Raw genomic sequence first — 14222 nt, forward strand, 5'->3', positions numbered from 1 at the left:
GACAGGAAATGAATGCTTGCATTTAATTAAGTCTAGCCGTAGGCGGTTGTCCATAATGACCAGTTCTGTTCGAGAAGACAGAACAAAAAAGGCACCGCTGGGATTCGGAGCCAGGGTCTCCTGTTTACTAGACAGGCACCTTAAGCAACTAAGCCACGGCGCCCCAGGAGAGCTGTCCTTTGACAGCCACTTGGACACACCACTCAGACACATCTGCATTCGGTGTGTGCTCCGCCTGCTCGCTGAGCAAGTTGCCACCTTTACATATAATAGCAACATCAACACCAAGAGAAAGGGTGACAAATGGCTTTTATCTGGAACTTTTCATGTCCAAGGAGCTCAATGTGCTTTCTGTGTACAACAGGGCCACTGAACTCCACACTGGCCACTGAACCACAGCAGTGGCTTGCTGGCTTGACATCTCCCAAGGAAAATGTTGAAATCGCATGTGGAACAGGAAAATGACCCTCGAGTACGGGGGAAAAAAAAGAAAAGGATCATCTGGAGCGCGCCAACCCATGTCCGGACAGCCCAGATCCCTCGACGAGGTGGCCGAGTGGTTAAGGCGATGGACTGCTAATCCATTGTGCTCCGCACGCATGGGTTCAAATCCCATTCTCGTCGCGCTCCATGTGTGCCCGTTCGGCGTTGGCCCTCCTGTCGTTTGCTCCGGTTTCTAGAGCCGTGCATTTTCTAGCGGTGGCTGAACATGGTATAGTAGGCCAACGTCGGTATCGAGCAGTAACAGTAACGGTATTTACGTGTCGCTGCTGCCAAGTGGCTCTGGGTTGAGACCGCGTTTTCACTTACTTGCAACGCAAACGGAGAAAGCGATTTTTGACAGTCTCTCGAGAGACCGCGCTAGGTGTTTAGGGATAGACTTTGTCAGTTCCCCTGGGATGGTGGCCTCTCAAATAGTTTGTGATTCCTTATACAGTAGAAGCCTGCTTCGTGGCTTAAATCCAAGCTAAGGAAACGAGTTAGAGGTCTGATGCAGAACTGCGAATTCATGAAGGGAACACTACAGTACATTGCACTGTATGTGTGAGGAAAGCTGCCCCCTTCAGTCCCTTGTCGACCGAACAGAGGACTGTAAAGGGATACCGCCAAGAAACTTAAGGATGCTGGTTGGAATCCAGCTCCAAAGAAGCCCCTTTGGGTGTTATGTCATCAAAAAGTAAGAACAGCGAATCTCCCTTTGATCAAAAGCGCAACAGAGCTGTTTTCCGTGGAGCAGGTTTCAGACCCGTAGACCTGTTTTATTTGTAGGGCAGGGCGCATTCCCAAACGCGAATCTCCTGTTTTAGAAATGCTTTGGGCGGCGTGAAGTGAGAATAAGAAGTGGGCTCCAGATGCACATGGAAGCAATCAAGTGTTTCATCCGAGCTGTTTCAAAGACTGCCCAAGAGCTTTCCTTTCACAGAGGCGCAACGATTAATGATGGGGGTGCACCCTTCAATGCGCCTTACGACTCTAGGGAGTGATTGAGACGATTCGTAGCGTGTGCTCATTTCTCTCTATTCCCCGTGTTGCAGTGGTAGGATGACGTCAATTACTGCTTCGACACGTAACGGCATTATAATCACGTGCAGGAGCTGAGGGCTTTAGTTTTGTTTCGTTTTCCATGGCGTTCGTAAGCGCGCAAATCAAAGGCAAGTCCTGCGTCTAAGACGAACGTAAAATGCTTTTGAAAGTGCAGTGTGGTGCAGCTTGTAAAATCCTTGTCCACATTTGTGGTTTGTTGATGTTTGTTCTGTCTGCCAAAGTTGCATTTTGACATCCGGACGGGGGGACTTTATCATTTGAACGTGAAGCCAGCCTTAAACCCTCTGAGGCGTGTCTGTCTGCCGGCACGTATCTTGTGAAAGGTATTTTTTTTTTAACGGAGAGCAACTTTAAAAAGGTATCCGCAGCCACCTCGCAGTCCGTGTTTGATTATAGGAGGAATGCGGCGGCGGCGGGCTCGCTTTTGTCGTGGTCGAGTGGTTAAGGCGATGGGCTCGAAATGCGTTGGGGCTTCCCCGCGCAGGTTCGAAACCTGCCGACTCCGGCGTCTGCCGCACGTCGCCTTGTGCCTGCGCGGCAGAGGCGAAGTGCCGCTTCTCCTTTCCTGGTACTATAACAACGCTAAATCGCTTGGCCCCGGCTGCCATGGACATCAATTCTTCAGATAACCACACACTTTGCCTTCGCACCTCTGTGCTCTGCTTATGCCTTTGAAAACCTAATGAATAAAGCTGAAAGAACCGACACGATATGTAGGTGCTCCTAAAGCACGCAGTAAACAACTGTTAACAGCAAGGGTTTCAGTGGGTTAACTGAGGAGAAGGCGTGATCGCTAATTGTTGACTTTTTATTTGGTGTTAGAAACACTCTTACTGTGCATGACGTGCAACAAATGTAGCCACAGAAATTGCATCACGCTTTCATGTATGCTTTTGCAGACACCAACGTTGCCTAGATAGAAAACCGAAATAGCCGTGGGTTTGCTTGCTGGTCTGAAGGATCTCTCTTCGAATCTCTGTCATTTGTCAATGGAAGTAAAAGGCGCTGCAATCTCATACGTTCAGAATCAAACCCGCAGCTGTTGTTCGACTTTATTTCTTGACTAATTACAACTGAGTGTCGCATGAGCAGTTACATAAACTTGTCTGGTATATTTGAACACAGGTGCCGTTCTTCAATTAAAACTAACAGTACATTGTCAGGGACATTCAGTTCTATACAAACAAGAGACAGACAAGAGAATATTTCTACCGTTCATGTGGACTACGTGTTGACTTACTGATCGGAATAATTGAAAAGTTCGGGCTCATAGCCGATGCAGTGCGTGCTAATTAGAACAGCAACGCTGAGCTCTCAGCACCGTACTGAGCCCAGGTGTTTTTCTAAAGCTGTCAGGTGCAGTTCATTTACATGAAGGAAATCTCTTACTGGGTACGATTGCAATGCAGTAAGTAGCACAGACTACTTAGGGAGTAGCCCGATGCGTTTAAAAACGACCCGAGCCAGGCAGGAGTCCAACCCGCAATCTCCTGATCCGTAGTCAGACGCGTTATCCATTGTGCCACTGGCCCCGGTGTGACACTGCAGGACTGTAACCCAGTGAGATCAGCACTGCAACTAGTAAAATATTACCCCCGGTCCATTCTTTACCAAAAGTGAGAAACACCTGTTTTCTACATTTTGTCTGTTTTAAAACCATATCTCTTTAAACCAAACCAAGAGTCTGTCTTTTGCACTGATATTCTGATTCATTTCGATTTCAAAGAAAAAAAAACATTATCTTCCAAAGCATCATAAAATTGTCCCTTCTTCCAGACTCTACTTCTCTCTTGTAGTAGTACAGCAGACCTTTCCAGGTGAGCAGATCACAGAGTCCGAAATGAGCTTCCTCCATCAAGCAAAGTACCTGAACATGACTCTGTCTTCATAAAAGTGCCCCTGTAATAAAGAAATTAAATCCGAAATCAAGAGGGCAGTTGCCTACTGAAGTTCAAGAAGTCATCAATTTTAACCTAGCAACACATTAAAGGCTGCATCTATACAAGTACGATTCTAGAAATGCTCACCAGATTACGTTTTAAGAAGGAACTGCGCCTCAGGTTCCGCCGAGATCTTAACTCGGATGGCAGGATTCAGAGTCCGGAGTGCGGACTGATGGCGCACGGAGGGTCCACATACTGTGGATCCCTCAGTGATCTTCCGCGTGTTCAAACAGCCAGCGTGTGACTCCCCTGTCCCCGTGACCTCATTGCTCTGCTCTCGCCTCTGTGCAGCCGAGCCCGACTCATGGTAAATTGAAAACAAATATGCCCTCAACGTGAGATTTACTTTGGAGCGAGGATAGATGTTACCTTTTTATCATTGATCAGGATGTATGTGATGTGGCGACTAGGTTCAATTTTGTATCCTCTTTAAAAGATTAAGGACTGGGGTGAGCGTGATTTACCACCCTTTCAGCTAAGAACCCGACGTGCGCACCGTTTAAGCTGCATAGACTCGGTCGTTTAACTCTTCTCCATTAGAAGGGTTAAGGTTAAAGAAAAAAACATTGCTGACTTCTTTTTTTTTTTTTTGCCAGCCGCGAGTGCTGATTAGCAAGGTTTGTATTTCATGTTTTGCAAGTTGCATCCATTATAAGAAAAACAAGTTGTTCAAGACAGGAAATGAATGCTTGCATTTAATTAAGTCTAGCCGTAGGCGGTTGTCCATAATGACCAGTTCTGTTCGAGAAGACAGAACAAAAAAGGCACCGCTGGGATTCGGAGCCAGGGTCTCCTGTTTACTAGACAGGCACCTTAAGCAACTAAGCCACGGCGCCCCAGGAGAGCTGTCCTTTGACAGCCACTTGGACACACCACTCAGACACATCTGCATTCGGTGTGTGCTCCGCCTGCTCGCTGAGCAAGTTGCCACCTTTACATATAATAGCAACATCAACACCAAGAGAAAGGGTGACAAATGGCTTTTATCTGGAACTTTTCATGTCCAAGGAGCTCAATGTGCTTTCTGTGTACAACAGGGCCACTGAACTCCACACTGGCCACTGAACCACAGCAGTGGCTTGCTGGCTTGACATCTCCCAAGGAAAATGTTGAAATCGCATGTGGAACAGGAAAATGACCCTCGAGTACGGGGGAAAAAAAAGAAAAGGATCATCTGGAGCGCGCCAACCCATGTCCGGACAGCCCAGATCCCTCGACGAGGTGGCCGAGTGGTTAAGGCGATGGACTGCTAATCCATTGTGCTCCGCACGCATGGGTTCAAATCCCATTCTCGTCGCGCTCCATGTGTGCCCGTTCGGCGTTGGCCCTCCTGTCGTTTGCTCCGGTTCTAGAGCCGTGCATTTTCTAGCGGTGGCTGAACATGGTATAGTAGGCTAACGTCGGTATCGAGCAGTAACAGTAACGGTATTTACGTGTCGCTGCTGCCAAGTGGCTCTGGGTTGAGACCGCGTTTTCACTTACTTGCAACGCAAACGGAGAAAGCGATTTTTGACAGTCTCTCGAGAGACCGCGCTAGGTGTTTAGGGATAGACTTTGTCAGTTCCCCCTGGGATGGTGGCCTCTCAAATAGTTTGTGATTCCTTATACAGTAGAAGCCTGCTTCGTGGCTTAAATCCAAGCTAAGGAAACGAGTTAGAGGTCTGATGCAGAACTGCGAATTCAATGAAGGGGAACACTACAGTACATTGCACTGTATGTGTGAGGAAAGCTGCCCCCTTCAGTCCCTTGTCGACCGAACAGAGGACTGTAAAGGATACCGCCAAGAAACTTAAGGATGCTGGTTGGAATCCAGCTCCAAAGAAGCCCCTTTGGGTGTTATGTCATCAAAAAGTAAGAACAGCGAATCTCCCTTTGATCAAAAGCGCAACAGAGCTGTTTTCCGTGGAGCAGGTTTCAGACCCGTAGACCTGTTTTATTTGTAGGGCAGGGCGCATTCCCAAACGCGAATCTCCTGTTTTAGAAATGCTTTGGGCGGCGTGAAGTGAAAATAAGAAGTGGGCTCCAGATGCACATGGAAGCAATCAAGTGTTTCATCCGAGCTGTTTCAAAGACTGCCCAAGAGCTTTCCTTTCACAGAGGCGCAACGATTAATGATGGGGGTGCACCCTTCAATGCGCCTTACGACTCTAGGGAGTGATTGAGACGATTCGTAGCGTGTGCTCATTTCTCTCTATTCCCCGTGTTGCAGTGGTAGGATGACGTCAATTACTGCTTCGACACGTAACGGCATTATAATCACGTGCAGGAGCTGAGGGCTTTAGTTTTGTTTCGTTTTCCATGGCGTTCGTAAGCGCGCAAATCAAAGGCAAGTCCTGCGTCTAAGACGAACGTAAATGCTTTTGAAAGTGCAGTGTGGTGCAGCTTGTAAAATCCTTGTCCACATTTGTGGTTTGTTGATGTTTGTTCTGTCTGCCAAAGTTGCATTTTGACATCCGGACGGGGGGACTTTATCATTTGAACGTGAAGCCAGCCTTAAACCCTCTGAGGCGTGTCTGTCTGCCGGCACGTATCTTGTGAAAGGTATTTTTTTTTTAACGGAGAGCAACTTTAAAAAGGTATCCGCAGCCACCTCGCAGTCCGTGTTTGATTATAGGAGGAATGCGGCGGCGGCGGGCTCGCTTTTGTCGTGGTCGAGTGGTTAAGGCGATGGGCTCGAAATGCGTTGGGGCTTCCCCGCGCAGGTTCGAAACCTGCCGACTCCGGCGTCTGCCGCACGTCGCCTTGTGCCTGCGCGGCAGAGGCGAAGTGCCGCTTCTCCTTTCCTGGTACTATAACAACGCTAAATCGCTTGGCCCCGCTGCCATGGACATCAATTCTTCAGATAACCACACACTTTGCCTTCGCACCTCTGGTGCTCTGCTTATGCCTTTGAAAACCTAATGAATAAAGCTGAAAGAACCGACACGATATGTAGGTGCTCCTAAAGCACGCAGTAAACAACTGTTAACAGCAAGGGTTTCAGTGGGTTAACTGAGGAGAAGGCGTGATCGCTAATTGTTGACTTTTTATTTGGTGTTAGAAACACTCTTACTGTGCATGACGTGCAACAAATGTAGCCACAGAAATTGCATCACGCTTTCATGTATGCTTTTGCAGACACCAACGTTGCCTAGATAGAAAACCGAAATAGCCGTGGGTTTGCTTGCTGGTCTGAAGGATCTCTCTTCGAATCTCTGTCATTTGTCAATGGAAGTAAAAGGCGCTGCAATCTCATACGTTCAGAATCAAACCCGCAGCTGTTGTTCGACTTTATTTCTTGACTAATTACAACTGAGTGTCGCATGAGCAGTTACATAAACTTGTCTGGTATATTTGAACACAGGTGCCGTTCTTCAATTAAAACTAACAGTACATTGTCAGGGACATTCAGTTCTATACAAACAAGAGACAGACAAGAGAATATTTCTACCGTTCATGTGGACTACGTGTTGACTTACTGATCGGAATAATTGAAAAGTTCGGGCTCATAGCCGATGCAGTGCGTGCTAATTAGAACAGCAACGCTGAGCTCTCAGCACCGTACTGAGCCCAGGTGTTTTTCTAAAGCTGTCAGGTGCAGTTCATTTACATGAAGGAAATCTCTTACTGGGTACGATTGCAATGCAGTAAGTAGCACAGACTACTTAGGGAGTAGCCCGATGCGTTTAAAAACGACCCGAGCCAGGCAGGAGTCCAACCCGCAATCTCCTGATCCGTAGTCAGACGCGTTATCCATTGTGCCACTGGCCCCGGTGTGACACTGCAGGACTGTAACCCAGTGAGATCAGCACTGCAACTAGTAAAATATTACCCCCGGTCCATTCTTTACCAAAAGTGAGAAACACCTGTTTTCTACATTTTGTCTGTTTTAAAACCATATCTCTTTAAACCAAACCAAGAGTCTGTCTTTTGCACTGATATTCTGATTCATTTCGATTTCAAAGAAAAAAAAACATTATCTTCCAAAGCATCATAAAATTGTCCCTTCTTCCAGACTCTACTTCTCTCTTGTAGTAGTACAGCAGACCTTTCCAGGTGAGCAGATCACAGAGTCCGAAATGAGCTTCCTCCATCAAGCAAAGTACCTGAACATGACTCTGTCTTCATAAAAGTGCCCCTGTAATAAAGAAATTAAATCCGAAATCAAGAGGGCAGTTGCCTACTGAAGTTCAAGAAGTCATCAATTTTAACCTAGCAACACATTAAAGGCTGCATCTATACAAGTACGATTCTAGAAATGCTCACCAGATTACGTTTTAAGAAGGAACTGCGCCTCAGGTTCCGCCGAGATCTTAACTCGGATGGCAGGATTCAGAGTCCGGAGTGCGGACTGATGGCGCACGGAGGGTCCACATACTGTGGATCCCTCAGTGATCTTCCGCGTGTTCAAACAGCCAGCGTGTGACTCCCCTGTCCCCGTGACCTCATTGCTCTGCTCTCGCCTCTGTGCAGCCGAGCCCGACTCATGGTAAATTGAAAACAAATATGCCCTCAACGTGAGATTTACTTTGGAGCGAGGATAGATGTTACCTTTTTATCATTGATCAGGATGTATGTGATGTGGCGACTAGGTTCAATTTTGTATCCTCTTTAAAAGATTAAGGACTGGGGTGAGCGTGATTTACCACCCTTTCAGCTAAGAACCCGACGTGCGCACCGTTTAAGCTGCATAGACTCGGTCGTTTAACTCTTCTCCATTAGAAGGGTTAAGGTTAAAGAAAAAAACATTGCTGACTTCTTTTTTTTTTTTTGCCAGCCGCGAGTGCTGATTAGCAAGGTTTGTATTTCATGTTTTGCAAGTTGCATCCATTATAAGAAAAACAAGTTGTTCAAGACAGGAAATGAATGCTTGCATTTAATTAAGTCTAGCCGTAGGCGGTTGTCCATAATGACCAGTTCTGTTCGAGAAGACAGAACAAAAAAGGCACCGCTGGGATTCGGAGCCAGGGTCTCCTGTTTACTAGACAGGCACCTTAAGCAACTAAGCCACGGCGCCCCAGGAGAGCTGTCCTTTGACAGCCACTTGGACACACCACTCAGACACATCTGCATTCGGTGTGTGCTCCGCCTGCTCGCTGAGCAAGTTGCCACCTTTACATATAATAGCAACATCAACACCAAGAGAAAGGGTGACAAATGGCTTTTATCTGGAACTTTTCATGTCCAAGGAGCTCAATGTGCTTTCTGTGTACAACAGGGCCACTGAACTCCACACTGGCCACTGAACCACAGCAGTGGCTTGCTGGCTTGACATCTCCCAAGGAAAATGTTGAAATCGCATGTGGAACAGGAAAATGACCCTCGAGTACGGGGGAAAAAAAAGAAAAGGATCATCTGGAGCGCGCCAACCCATGTCCGGACAGCCCAGATCCCTCGACGAGGTGGCCGAGTGGTTAAGGCGATGGACTGCTAATCCATTGTGCTCCGCACGCATGGGTTCAAATCCCATTCTCGTCGCGCTCCATGTGTGCCCGTTCGGCGTTGGCCCTCCTGTCGTTTGCTCCGGTTCTAGAGCCGTGCATTTTCTAGCGGTGGCTGAACATGGTATAGTAGGCCAACGTCGGTATCGAGCAGTAACAGTAACGGTATTTACGTGTCGCTGCTGCCAAGTGGCTCTGGGTTGAGACCGCGTTTTCACTTACTTGCAACGCAAACGGAGAAAGCGATTTTTGACAGTCTCTCGAGAGACCGCGCTAGGTGTTTAGGGATAGACTTTGTCAGTTCCCCCTGGGATGGTGGCCTCTCAAATAGTTTGTGATTCCTTATACAGTAGAAGCCTGCTTCGTGGCTTAAATCCAAGCTAAGGAAACGAGTTAGAGGTCTGATGCAGAACTGCGAATTCAATGAAGGGGAACACTACAGTACATTGCACTGTATGTGTGAGGAAAGCTGCCCCCTTCAGTCCCTTGTCGACCGAACAGAGGACTGTAAAGGATACCGCCAAGAAACTTAAGGATGCTGGTTGGAATCCAGCTCCAAAGAAGCCCCTTTGGGTGTTATGTCATCAAAAAGTAAGAACAGCGAATCTCCCTTTGATCAAAAGCGCAACAGAGCTGTTTTCCGTGGAGCAGGTTTCAGACCCGTAGACCTGTTTTATTTGTAGGGCAGGGCGCATTCCCAAACGCGAATCTCCTGTTTTAGAAATGCTTTGGGCGGCGTGAAGTGAAAATAAGAAGTGGGCTCCAGATGCACATGGAAGCAATCAAGTGTTTCATCCGAGCTGTTTCAAAGACTGCCCAAGAGCTTTCCTTTCACAGAGGCGCAACGATTAATGATGGGGGTGCACCCTTCAATGCGCCTTACGACTCTAGGGAGTGATTGAGACGATTCGTAGCGTGTGCTCATTTCTCTCTATTCCCCGTGTTGCAGTGGTAGGATGACGTCAATTACTGCTTCGACACGTAACGGCATTATAATCACGTGCAGGAGCTGAGGGCTTTAGTTTTGTTTCGTTTTCCATGGCGTTCGTAAGCGCGCAAATCAAAGGCAAGTCCTGCGTCTAAGACGAACGTAAATGCTTTTGAAAGTGCAGTGTGGTGCAGCTTGTAAAATCCTTGTCCACATTTGTGGTTTGTTGATGTTTGTTCTGTCTGCCAAAGTTGCATTTTGACATCCGGACGGGGGGACTTTATCATTTGAACGTGAAGCCAGCCTTAAACCCTCTGAGGCGTGTCTGTCTGCCGGCACGTATCTTGTGAAAGGTATTTTTTTTTTAACGGAGAGCAACTTTAAAAAGGTATCCGCAGCCACCTCGCAGTCCGTGTTTGATTATAGGAGGAATGCGGCGGCGGCGGGCTCGCTTTTGTCGTGGTCGAGTGGTTAAGGCGATGGGCTCGAAATGCGTTGGGGCTTCCCCGCGCAGGTTCGAAACCTGCCGACTCCGGCGTCTGCCGCACGTCGCCTTGTGCCTGCGCGGCAGAGGCGAAGTGCCGCTTCTCCTTTCCTGGTACTATAACAACGCTAAATCGCTTGGCCCCGCTGCCATGGACATCAATTCTTCAGATAACCACACACTTTGCCTTCGCACCTCTGGTGCTCTGCTTATGCCTTTGAAAACCTAATGAATAAAGCTGAAAGAACCGACACGATATGTAGGTGCTCCTAAAGCACGCAGTAAACAACTGTTAACAGCAAGGGTTTCAGTGGGTTAACTGAGGAGAAGGCGTGATCGCTAATTGTTGACTTTTTATTTGGTGTTAGAAACACTCTTACTGTGCATGACGTGCAACAAATGTAGCCACAGAAATTGCATCACGCTTTCATGTATGCTTTTGCAGACACCAACGTTGCCTAGATAGAAAACCGAAATAGCCGTGGGTTTGCTTGCTGGTCTGAAGGATCTCTCTTCGAATCTCTGTCATTTGTCAATGGAAGTAAAAGGCGCTGCAATCTCATACGTTCAGAATCAAACCCGCAGCTGTTGTTCGACTTTATTTCTTGACTAATTACAACTGAGTGTCGCATGAGCAGTTACATAAACTTGTCTGGTATATTTGAACACAGGTGCCGTTCTTCAATTAAAACTAACAGTACATTGTCAGGGACATTCAGTTCTATACAAACAAGAGACAGACAAGAGAATATTTCTACCGTTCATGTGGACTACGTGTTGACTTACTGATCGGAATAATTGAAAAGTTCGGGCTCATAGCCGATGCAGTGCGTGCTAATTAGAACAGCAACGCTGAGCTCTCAGCACCGTACTGAGCCCAGGTGTTTTTCTAAAGCTGTCAGGTGCAGTTCATTTACATGAAGGAAATCTCTTACTGGGTACGATTGCAATGCAGTAAGTAGCACAGACTACTTAGGGAGTAGCCCGATGCGTTTAAAAACGACCCGAGCCAGGCAGGAGTCCAACCCGCAATCTCCTGATCCGTAGTCAGACGCGTTATCCATTGTGCCACTGGCCCCGGTGTGACACTGCAGGACTGTAACCCAGTGAGATCAGCACTGCAACTAGTAAAATATTACCCCCGGTCCATTCTTTACCAAAAGTGAGAAACACCTGTTTTCTACATTTTGTCTGTTTTAAAACCATATCTCTTTAAACCAAACCAAGAGTCTGTCTTTTGCACTGATATTCTGATTCATTTCGATTTCAAAGAAAAAAAAACATTATCTTCCAAAGCATCATAAAATTGTCCCTTCTTCCAGACTCTACTTCTCTCTTGTAGTAGTACAGCAGACCTTTCCAGGTGAGCAGATCACAGAGTCCGAAATGAGCTTCCTCCATCAAGCAAAGTACCTGAACATGACTCTGTCTTCATAAAAGTGCCCCTGTAATAAAGAAATTAAATCCGAAATCAAGAGGGCAGTTGCCTACTGAAGTTCAAGAAGTCATCAATTTTAACCTAGCAACACATTAAAGGCTGCATCTATACAAGTACGATTCTAGAAATGCTCACCAGATTACGTTTTAAGAAGGAACTGCGCCTCAGGTTCCGCCGAGATCTTAACTCGGATGGCAGGATTCAGAGTCCGGAGTGCGGACTGATGGCGCACGGAGGGTCCACATACTGTGGATCCCTCAGTGATCTTCCGCGTGTTCAAACAGCCAGCGTGTGACTCCCCTGTCCCCGTGACCTCATTGCTCTGCTCTCGCCTCTGTGCAGCCGAGCCCGACTCATGGTAAATTGAAAACAAATATGCCCTCAACGTGAGATTTACTTTGGAGCGAGGATAGATGTTACCTTTTTATCATTGATCAGGATGTATGTGATGTGGCGACTAGGTTCAATTTTGTATCCTCTTTAAAAGATTAAGGACTGGGGTGAGCGTGATTTACCACCCTTTCAGCTAAGAACCCGACGTGCGCACCGTTTAAGCTGCATAGACTCGGTCGTTTAACTCTTCTCCATTAGAAGGGTTAAGGTTAAAGAAAAAAACATTGCTGACTTCTTTTTTTTTTTTTGCCAGCCGCGAGTGCTGATTAGCAAGGTTTGTATTTCATGTTTTGCAAGTTGCATCCATTATAAGAAAAACAAGTTGTTCAAGACAGGAAATGAATGCTTGCATTTAATTAAGTCTAGCCGTAGGCGGTTGTCCATAATGACCAGTTCTGTTCGAGAAGACAGAACAAAAAAGGCACCGCTGGGATTCGGAGCCAGGGTCTCCTGTTTACTAGACAGGCACCTTAAGCAACTAAGCCACGGCGCCCCAGGAGAGCTGTCCTTTGACAGCCACTTGGACACACCACTCAGACACATCTGCATTCGGTGTGTGCTCCGCCTGCTCGCTGAGCAAGTTGCCACCTTTACATATAATAGCAACATCAACACCAAGAGAAAGGGTGACAAATGGCTTTTATCTGGAACTTTTCATGTCCAAGGAGCTCAATGTGCTTTCTGTGTACAACAGGGCCACTGAACTCCACACTGGCCACTGAACCACAGCAGTGGCTTGCTGGCTTGACATCTCCCAAGGAAAATGTTGAAATCGCATGTGGAACAGGAAAATGACCCTCGAGTACGGGGGAAAAAAAAGAAAAGGATCATCTGGAGCGCGCCAACCCATGTCCGGACAGCCCAGATCCCTCGACGAGGTGGCCGAGTGGTTAAGGCGATGGACTGCTAATCCATTGTGCTCCGCACGCATGGGTTCAAATCCCATTCTCGTCGCGCTCCATGTGTGCCCGTTCGGCGTTGGCCCTCCTGTCGTTTGCTCCGGTTCTAGAGCCGTGCATTTTCTAGCGGTGGCTGAACATGGTATAGTAGGCCAACGTCGGTATCGAGCAGTAACAGTAACGGTATTTACGTGTCGCTGCTGCCAAGTGGCTCTGGGTTGAGACCGCGTTTTCACTTACTTGCAACGCAAACGGAGAAAGCGATTTTTGACAGTCTCTCGAGAGACCGCGCTAGGTGTTTAGGGATAGACTTTGTCAGTTCCCCCTGGGATGGTGGCCTCTCAAATAGTTTGTGATTCCTTATACAGTAGAAGCCTGCTTCGTGGCTTAAATCCAAGCTAAGGAAACGAGTTAGAGGTCTGATGCAGAACTGCGAATTCAATGAAGGGGAACACTACAGTACATTGCACTGTATGTGTGAGGAAAGCTGCCCCCTTCAGTCCCTTGTCGACCGAACAGAGGACTGTAAAGGATACCGCCAAGAAACTTAAGGATGCTGGTTGGAATCCAGCTCCAAAGAAGCCCCTTTGGGTGTTATGTCATCAAAAAGTAAGAACAGCGAATCTCCCTTTGATCAAAAGCGCAACAGAGCTGTTTTCCGTGGAGCAGGTTTCAGACCCGTAGACCTGTTTTATTTGTAGGGCAGGGCGCATTCCCAAACGCGAATCTCCTGTTTTAGAAATGCTTTGGGCGGCGTGAAGTGAAAATAAGAAGTGGGCTCCAGATGCACATGGAAGCAATCAAGTGTTTCATCCGAGCTGTTTCAAAGACTGCCCAAGAGCTTTCCTTTCACAGAGGCGCAACGATTAATGATGGGGGTGCACCCTTCAATGCGCCTTACGACTCTAGGGAGTGATTGAGACGATTCGTAGCGTGTGCTCATTTCTCTCTATTCCCCGTGTTGCAGTGGTAGGATGACGTCAATTACTGCTTCGACACGTAACGGCATTATAATCACGTGCAGGAGCTGAGGGCTTTAGTTTTGTTTCGTTTTCCATGGCGTTCGTAAGCGCGCAAATCAAAGGCAAGTCCTGCGTCTAAGACGAACGTAAATGCTTTTGAAAGTGCAGTGTGGTGCAGCTTGTAAAATCCTTGTCCACATTTGTGGTTTG

General features: G+C 47.3%; 4 non-coding genes across 4 annotated transcripts; all 4 read left to right on the forward strand.

Moving 5' to 3' along the window:
• Window positions 1-542: 542 nt before the first annotated feature.
• On the forward strand, window positions 543-624 carry trnas-gcu (transfer RNA serine (anticodon GCU)). Its single transcript has one exon. It is a non-coding gene; the product is annotated as a tRNA-Ser (tRNA).
• A 4079-nt stretch (window positions 625-4703) lies between these two features.
• On the forward strand, window positions 4704-4785 carry trnas-gcu (transfer RNA serine (anticodon GCU)). Its single transcript has one exon. It is a non-coding gene; the product is annotated as a tRNA-Ser (tRNA).
• A 4078-nt stretch (window positions 4786-8863) lies between these two features.
• trnas-gcu (transfer RNA serine (anticodon GCU)) lies at window positions 8864-8945 on the forward strand. The gene has a single exon. It is a non-coding gene; the product is annotated as a tRNA-Ser (tRNA).
• Window positions 8946-13023: 4078 nt separating this feature from the next.
• trnas-gcu (transfer RNA serine (anticodon GCU)) lies at window positions 13024-13105 on the forward strand. Its single transcript has one exon. It is a non-coding gene; the product is annotated as a tRNA-Ser (tRNA).
• The last annotated feature ends 1117 nt before the right edge of the window (window positions 13106-14222 follow it).

Source organism: Lepisosteus oculatus, unplaced genomic scaffold (assembly GCF_040954835.1).
Source record: "Lepisosteus oculatus isolate fLepOcu1 unplaced genomic scaffold, fLepOcu1.hap2 HAP2_SCAFFOLD_63, whole genome shotgun sequence".
Lineage (NCBI taxonomy): Eukaryota > Metazoa > Chordata > Actinopteri > Semionotiformes > Lepisosteidae > Lepisosteus > Lepisosteus oculatus.